Source organism: Quercus robur, chromosome 10 (assembly GCF_932294415.1).
Source record: "Quercus robur chromosome 10, dhQueRobu3.1, whole genome shotgun sequence".
In the NCBI taxonomy this organism is placed as follows: Eukaryota; Viridiplantae; Streptophyta; class Magnoliopsida; order Fagales; family Fagaceae; genus Quercus; species Quercus robur.
This window is the reverse complement of record NC_065543.1, coordinates 43838823-43848432: the sequence shown is the minus strand read 5'-3', so window position 1 is coordinate 43848432 and position 9610 is coordinate 43838823. Positions and strand designations below refer to the sequence as shown.

General features: G+C 33.2%; 1 long non-coding RNA gene across 1 annotated transcript; it reads right to left on the bottom strand.

Annotated features, from left to right (window-relative positions):
- Positions 1–1784: 1784 nt before the first annotated feature.
- LOC126701999 (uncharacterized) lies at positions 1785–2971 on the bottom strand. The gene is made up of 2 exons (XR_007647604.1): positions 2766–2971; positions 1785–2132 (listed from the first exon to the last, which is right to left on the bottom strand). It is a non-coding gene; the product is annotated as an uncharacterized LOC126701999 (long non-coding RNA).
- Positions 2972–9610: the final 6639 nt, after the last annotated feature.

Genomic DNA, 9610 nt, shown 5'->3' with positions numbered 1-9610 from the left:
CCTAAATTATGTTCAACAGCAGCTCTCCCTGAATTTTGCCCTAAAGAGCCTTTACATAGGTCAAGGAATCCTATTACAAGTTGAATTCCCATTTGGAGAAAATCTCAGGTTTTTAGACTTCACTTAACCAACGTTTTTGGCCCATTTTTAACTTCTGAATTCAGACTTTTGATAAACTATAAAGTTGTAGCCCTTTAAGTTATCTTTCCAGCCCAACTTGAATCATCCCGATTGGACATATGAGCCGAATGTTATGCTCCAAATACTAACTAGTGTGCAGGCTGGAATCCTAATCCGAATTGGACTTGGATTAGGTGCAAATTTCTTTTAATTCCTTACTCCAATTGGACTTGAATTTAATTGGGTTGACATTCTTTAACTTAATCTTGGCCCTAGTCCATTAGCTTTCTTCTTTGCACAAATCCACTTATTTAATTTCATTATCCTACAAAAGACAAATTCATGCATTAAAATGCAATTAAGCACAAAATTAATTATTCAGCATTATTCCAAAATCAACTATAAAATGCATGAATTAACTCAAAATAAGTATGTAATGCTTCTCTAATAATGATATAAATGTGCAAAATTAAGTTATTATCACTCCTGATTCATACAACCATGCGTCCAACCATTTGGCAATAATAGTAATTTTGCATTTGGAGTTGACGTTGGTATAACCTTTTTTTATTGGGACACATAAACCTTTATAAGTATTGTCCTTTATACCTAATAATGGCTCTAGAGTTCTTGCTTTGCATATCAAGGAAACTACTATAAGCTGCCGCATTCCACAAGATGTGAGATTGATATTGCCTGATAGTAGGGTCGACTCTACATATTTTGTGGTGTAAGACCATAATTTAAAGTGAGACCTTTTACTAAGAGTTGTTAGTTTCTTCCAATATCTTAATGATGGTACGTGTTGAACACTTCTTTGCAAAAAGCCATCAATTTGATTTTTTTTTTCTTTTAACAACTTTAGGCTCGATTGAATTGATTTCTTTGTTCTAATACCATTATGATCATGCCAAAATTATGCAATATTAACCATGTTATTAGCATGTTAAATGTCTTTCATATAAAATATGGCCACATTCCTATTAAGATTTTTCATATACGTAGAGTATTTTAAATACAAAATAAAAAGTTTTAAAAAATTGTAAATTCTAAGCAATATTGTTTTTATTAAATACCTCAATTTAGTTTCAAACAAATTCTTTTCAAATAATGCTCAAATTCATGGTCCCAAAAATAAGGCTTAGTCTAAGGCCAACTCAACACATTTTTAGGCCAGACACAAATATAAAATGTATTGTTACTTATTATTTTATAAGCAATACATGAATTAGAAAAAAATAGTTTGTAAACATAATAATACACATTGATAAAAGGTTGAACATTTGAAAATATTATAATATTTTAAAAATAAATTTTATTTATTAAATATTTGGGGCTTAATTAAATTTTTTACATCACAAGACAACTAAATAAAATATTATATTGACCAATAGAAGATGTCTTTTTTAAATAAAAAAAATTTTAATATTTGGTCCCTAACCTTTGCATCATATGTCATTTTGGTCCCTAACTTTTCCAATATGTCAATTTAGTCTCTAACATTTTGGTATTATGTCAAATAGTTTTTGCCGTTAAATTACGGACGAAAAGTACTGATGTGACTAACAGCCCAAATAAAAAATTATTTTCATGCCACCTAGAATGCCATGTGGACTAAAAAAAGAGAGGAAGAGGAAAAAAAAAAAAAAAACCCAATCCACATGTACACAATACTTTCAATCTCAATTTTCTTCTCTTTTACACTTTCTCTTTGCACTTTCTTTGGAAACAAACTCTTGCAAAAAGAAACTCAACAAAAAATTAAGCCCCAACCACTAAGAAAATACCGCATTTTCTTGGCATCCATACATAAGCCAAACAAACCAGAAGCACTAACACTTTCTCTTTGCATTGTCATTTGTGTGAAGCCTCACCGGAGTGGAGAAGTCGCTGCCTTCACTTGGGAGAAGTTGAATTGCCTCCTAAACCTCTAGCTCCAGAGAGGACAGAGCCTCCAAGCTCCTCAACGCTTTCCTGCTCTACGACCCGATTTGGAATAGCCTCATCTCCATCTACGATATCAAGGGCAGAACTAGAATTTTATGAATAAGGCGCTAAAATAATAATAAATATAATAATTGAACCAATTTAATAGTATCATACAAGAAATATAAAAAGTTTGGGTATATTTTTTAAGAAAATTTAGGAGTAATTTTATAAAATTAGAAAAGTTTGGAGGGAGGGGGGCCCACCCTTCTAAGCGAGTCCACCCCTATACAAGATCCACCTCGTCCTCAACTGTCTTAGCATGAAGTGCTCCCTTAACCCCAGATATGCTATGTGGACGTTGAAGATGATTAAAATCATTTCTAATAGAAGACTGAAAAAGTGTTTATCTGTTTTATAATCTCATCTAATATGAATGAATATAAAATCGCCACTCCAGCAGGCAATGTGTTCATACTTTAGACGGCAATACTTCTGTTTTGTTTTTATATTTGTTTGTTTTCTTTATAAAGATTGAATATACTAGTTTATTATAGTGTGTGTTACTGTTAGGCACTATATCCTTACTTCGAAAAAAAACTGTTTTGGGGAAAAAGAGAATCAGATGGAATAGATTTAATATAAAAACCCCACTTTGATAGATAACCCTAATACTAATATCATGTGTGTAAGAGAAGAGAGAAAGAGAGAGCACTTACTACGCACAGCTTTTCCTCTTTTGTTTGGATGAATGGCAATGTTGAGAGTGTGAGACTGTGTCTAATTACAGTTTGTGTCTGTGTGTGTGTGAGAGAGACAGTGTGAGAGAGAAAACATTTAATAAATGGAATTGCTCAATTCAAATTGATAAATGGATTCGGATAATTGATGGATTTGCTACCCCATTTTGGATTTTCGATTCAAACCCACAGGTCTAACACGTGGAACAACTAAAACCACTCAAGTCCAACTCGAACATAATTGGTTCACATTGCCATTCCTAGCAGCTAGGGGTGGGGAGTAGGGTGTGTATGGCTCAGGTTTGACGGTATTTTTAACCTAACTCGATTTTGTTAAGTTGAGAAATTTGCAATGCATCAATGTGTAAAAACTAAGTCAAACCCAACCTATATGGGTTAAGTTGGGTCAATGGGTTGTGTGTATATGTTTTATGTCTTGTAAAAAATTAGGTTTTCATTATTTTTTTTTTAAATTCAATAAATTGTTACATTTCATATAACATACTTAAATTGTATTCCAAATTTTCAAATTCATCAAAACTAGATTCTCAAAATACCAAAATCAATCCATTAAAAAAATTAAAATAAGAGTAATAAAATAAACTTATATATATGATGGGTTAAGTTAGGTTAGATGGGTTGAAATAATTATCAACCCAAACCCGACTCGACCCAGGGCTCAAAATGAAATTCCAACGCAACCTAACCCACCAACTCACAAAAACCAACTTGAGGCATCGAGTTGAGTCGGGTTAGTGAGTTTGATGCCCCCCCCCCCCCCCCCCCCCCCAACACTTGCAGCCAACTATATTACTTTTTAATATTTCAAAGATTATGGACTATTAGTAGTTGAGCATGAATCTAATTCAAAACTTTTTTTATTTTTTTTATAATAGAATATTTCGTCTGTATTTTAGGTTTTTTTTAGCAAGTTTGTATTGTACTTAATGTTTTTTTTAAAACAAAAAGGTTCAGCTTTATGGCAAGGGGGGATCTAGGAACAATGGACCCAAGCCGGTTCCTTAGCCTTAACACAGGTTAGAATAGTCCCATCTCATACGGCAAAAGTAACACCTAAAATTACGAAACTTCGATTTTTGCTCGAGCAAATGTGGTCAATGAAGCTATGAAGAAATTGGATTAGAATTTAGATCTCTCCATTTCAAACTTCAAAGTAATAAAAAGTGTACATTTCAGGGGGACATGATTTAAAGTTGAATAAATCGAGGGTGTAGATTTTCCCAACTCATTACCTTTAGTTTAGTTTAACTGCAGTAAAATTTTTAAATGTGTGAATAGTACCGTGGGACCTATTTTTAATGAAAAAGTTGTTGAAAAGTGAAATTTGTGGGTCCGTGAACAGTACACGATGTGCACTGATTGGCTGAAAAAAGTTTGAAAAGTCAAAATTTGCGGTTACTGTTCATTGAACAGTACATGAACAGTAACCGCAAATCTAAAAAACGCGTGTAAAAAAAAAAAAAAAAAAAAAAAAAAGCTGATAAACGCAAACGCGCTGGTTTTCAGCGCAATCCAAACGCAGGCGAAGTAACAAAGTCTAGACTCTAGATTTATTCAATTTTAAATCATGGCCTTGAAATGAACAATTTCTATTCTACGTTGAAATGGAGAGGATCTATATTCCAAGAAATTGCATTCAACAAGTCCTTGCAAGCATTAAGAAGTGGTTCATTTGTCTGGTTATGATTATGTTTCATCAAGTTTACAACAACTATTGCATCCATCCCCGTATATAGCTTTGTAATTCCTAGCCCAGTTGTAATAAACAGCCCAGCCCATCTTTAACTGCCATAATTATGCCATTACAATTGTTATTCCCACCAAATGAAGGGAATTTTTTTTTTTTATCCACCTCTCACTCAGTGTGTGTATATATATATATATATATATATATATATATATATATATATATATATATATAGTTGGATTTAAGTTATATCTGGTATAACTCTAAGTAATGTTATATTACCTAATAACTTATTATTGAATTCATATTTTGAAATTCTCACAATTGGATTGGATATTCTACATATTCTTAAAATGCATGTCAATCGAATGTTATTTACTATTCAATTTATAAATTCATCTTTTATATATTATTTTAAACTACAAAAACTTGGATGTAAACAATTGATCAATGACATGACTATTGATCTTTGATCACATTAAAATTCTGCAAGGACGGAGAATATAAGAAGAAAATATAATCCAAAGGTGGATTTTTCAAAATTTGCATTTAATTAAAAAATATTAAGTGATGTAACATTACTTAAAGTTACACCAAATATAACTTGGACTGTACCTATATATATCTAGTGCTAGCCCCCCTTGACCCCATGCACTAGTGTTTGTTTGGCTACAGTTTTTAGTTTTTGCTTTTTGTCTTAGTTTTATTTCAAATATCTAATTTTTAGATTTTTTAAAAATAAACTAAATTTTAGTTTTTTTTGTCTCTTATTATATAAATATGTTACCAAAGTCCAGAAATAAGAGGTACCACTTGCACTCACTATCTCTTTGAAGGCTATCTTTCGAGGCTTCAAACTACTATTCAGTTTGTCAAATAAAGATCCATTTTTATTGATCTTCATCCAATCCTTCCTTGGCTTAGTCGAAATATTTCATTAATCACCATGGAAAAGAAGACGATCCCTTTCTTGAATTAGGTTTCGTGATTTTTTTTTTTTTTTTTTCCCTCTATCTATGACACCAATTGAAAAGTAAATTAACTGTGCTGAAGTTCTATTGGAATATTTCTATAAATTATAACATTTTTACTCGGTGGCTTTTTAATAAATAAAAAATTTGTTGTAAATATGGTTGGCTGCCTAATATTCTATACGTTAGTGGCAAGGGGTTGTTTGGATTTGCTGTTTTCATAACTCATAACTCAAAAATGGTGGGACCTATAGCTGAGAAGTCTGTTTGGTTTTTGTTTCTATCACTCAATTCTCTGATTTTTGAGTAATGAGTTATGGAAACTGAAAACACATTTTAGATATTTTTAATTTCCATAACTCTGCTTTCAATAACATTTTCGTAATTAAAACTACATACTAGGACCCACTGTCATGTTGTGTCTCTATCAAGTCAATCCACCTCAGCCACTCCCAACGTCTCTCTCCCTCTTCTTCCTTCTCATTTGTATCTCTATCCACTGTCTGAACCCACAGCTCCAGTCGAAACCCAACAGGAGCATCTGAAACCCAACAACTCCAGTCGAAACCCAGTAGCCTCCATGAAGATCTGATGTTGTGTAATCGTTTTCTTTTTAATAAAGTATTTTCCGATAAATGCCTTAGATCCTTCTGCTCTATTTTTCTCTTTCTTTTTTCCTTCACCCATTTCTTTTCTCATCTTCATCTCTGGCTAAACGGTTAGGCAAGACGACGGCGCCTGGGTTGGTATGGTATTTTCATGGTGATTTCAAGCTTCTGATCTGATTTGTAGGCGTGGAGTTCGGACTTAAGATGTGGTTGTGAGGTTTGGATTTTTGAGATGTGGTTATGGGTGTGGGGTTTGGATTTGTGATGTGGTTGTGGTGGGTTTGGATCTAAGATGTAGGGGAAGAGAAAGGTGAGAAAATGTGAGAAAAGTTTGTTGGGCTGCTTTGTTCTTCACTCATCTAGGTTCGAGTTTTTTCTTTTCTTTGCCAAAGCTGGTATGGTATTTTATGAGAGTCGGAGTGAGGGTTTGAAGAGCTGAAGATTGGATCAAGGCGGAGTGAGGCGGAGTGAGTAGGAATGAGGCGGGTAGGCTAACAAAAATCATGTATGGGTCTCTGACCAAGTGCTCAGGCATGGGTCCCACAAAAAGTAGAAAATATTGAGTGATAAGAAGTTGAAAATATGTGCCAAATGGGTGGGGTATAAAAATTGAGTGAAGAGTGATGAGTGAGAGTGACGAAAATTGAGTGAGGAGTGATGAGTGATGAAAAAAAAAAAAAAAAAAAAACCAAACAACCCCTAAATTTTTTAATTGGTTTTAACCATTACCTTAATTGGCTTGTTAATGTCAAACGTTCTTTCATTTGTACGGTTTTTATGTTACCGTTGATATATTATGATTCAATATAATTGCCATTTATGCCCTATTCTGAAACTATTTATCTATATGCTCCTATTTTAAACTTGATTTTCTAAAAATCAAGTTTCAATGAAAAACTTGATTTTCTAAAAATTGAGTTATAGGCAAAAAACTTTTAAAAAAATTACATAGAACTCAAGTTCCATGTAACATTTTCCCAGTAACTCAATTTTCATTAAATCGAGTTTTTCATTGAAACTCAATTTTTTAAAATTCGAGTTTTAGAACATGAGCATTTTGCTACTTGTTTTGAGCGAAAGGGGCAAATGCCCATTTTGGCCTACCATTTACTATCCAATTTAAGGTTAATCAAAACAGCAATAAAGCATTGATGACTTATCTTTTAGAATTGGGAGGCTCCTTGCTGAATTCAAAAATTCCAGATCTGTTGAGATGGTTTCTGTGAGACCAACGGAGTTGCTTCATGCATGGTCACCTCCTAGGTGATTCTCAATTAAAATTAATGTGGATGCTGCAATTGGGCTAAATTTTTCTATTGTTGCTGCAGTGGCAAGAGATTGGAGAGGGAGGTTGGTCTTTGCTTGCTCTCTAAAGGTGAATACCACCTTCCCTCTCCAAGCTGAAGCTGAAGCAGTGAAATGGGCTTTGTTGTTGGCAGCCAAGTTGGAAGTTGAGGGGATTTATATTGAGACTGACTCCAAGATCTGTTGTGATGCTCTTATTAATCCAAGTCAAGCTTCCCCATGGAGAATTAGGTCCAAAGTTATGGAGATGCAGGTCCTACTTTATGCTCTGTCTAATGTTTTTGTCTCTTGGGTTCCTAGATTAGCCAATATGGCAGCCCATTCTCTAGCAAAGTGGTCCTTGTCTTGTAATTTTTTTGTTCTTTTGATATTGGCTGCTGTCCCCCTAATTTTGCTTCTGTTGTGTGGGATGAAGCTGGCAGCTAGTTGTTTTTTTGTTGCTCTTCTTTGTTAATAAAGATTTTTCATTCATCAAAAAAAAAAAAAAACAGCAATAAAGCAAATGTATTTAAAACCCAATTAAACATGAACTTTATTGTATGTTTCTTTAGCCTATATGTATATTCACCTAACATGTCCGGATTTGACATGAGAAAATCAAATTTCTTTTAGGCACCATTTTCATGTAAAAACGAAACTCCATACATATTTTTGCTGAGTAAAAATTCTAGTTTCATGAAAATAATATATCTTTGTATATACTATATTTCTGGATAAAAGAAAAGTACTATTGAGAGCTTTTTAGCCTACAAGCGATGTACGCTTAAAGGATAATCAACGAAGGTGACTAGGTTGTTGTATCCTGGAGGTGGCATGCACAATGTTTAGTCTAGTACATCGGAAACCCCGTAGACGCGTGTATCTTCTCAAGATAGTGACTTGGTCCACGCCTCAACCCCGCCATCTAAAAATGTACATGAATTGACAGTAAATTACTTCTTGTTATAAGATTATTGTAAAGTATCATCAATGTAACATCTCTCCACTATTCTCTAATTTTATGGTAAATCTAATTTATGTGAATTTTAATCATTTATATGATATGTTGAATGTAATGAAATTCAATTTTTTTATCAATTATTGTTCAAAGGAACAACAATTTCCAATCATAAAATATCAATATATCATGTTACAACTCACAAGGCTTTCATATACCATAGAAATCAGTCCCAATTGTTTCAAATGAAGTGTCCAATTATATAATATATATATTATGATATCGATATATATATATATATATATAGAATTTTCTTTACAGATAAATTGTGAATTGAATTTTTAAATTGAAAAAAAATCTTGAACTACTCGGTACTACTGTTCTTTGGTCAAATTAGATATGATGAAGACTACTTACCCTAAGAAAAAATTGATGATGACTAATTAACTAAAATGTTGGAGTTCTCCACCAAGGCATGACTTAAAAATAAATGTAGATGCTACGATAGGACCAAGATTCTCTGTCATTGCTGCGGTCACAAGAGATTGGAGAGGGAATGTATTATTTGCTAGTTCAAGAAAAGTGAACACCACCATCCCTCTTCAAGCTGAAGCGGAAGCAGTGGGATGGGCGCTTTCTTTAGTTTCGGCTTTGAGGTGTGATTCTGTCTTAGTGGAAATAGACTCTCAAGTCATGGTCAAACTCCTCTCGAACTCAACAGCGCCTCCCCCTTGGAGAATCAAGCTTTTATGCTCTGATTTGAGGTCTTTTTTGTCTAATTATAGTAATGTAGCTGTTAGATGGATGCCTAGGATCTGTAATGAGGTTGCCCACATTTTAGCCAAGTGGTCTTTATTTTGCGATTTTTATGGCTCTTTTGATGTTAGCTTTAGCCCGAACTGTTTCTCTTCTGTTGTTTTGAAAGAGTCCAATTGCTTGTTGTAGTCTATTTCTTTCTTAATAAAAGTTTCTGATTATCCAAAAAAAAAAACATAGGAAAGGACAAAAAGAAAACTATCAGTATGCCAATTCAGCTAAATTAATATCTTATAATTTTTGAAAAAAGATTTAAAGATAATTCCTCTCTCCCCAAAAATAGAGAGAAGAAAATCCAAAACTTATATATATATATATATATATATTGTAAGATCACAATTTGGTTCTTAAGCCCAAAAGGTAAAATGATCTAGGCCCAAAAAGCTCAATACAATGAATTTGTAGAGAGTGAGTTAGAAAACTAGGCTCTAATGAGTTGGGTAACAATTATAATGGATCCAGATGACAAGAAAGTAAAG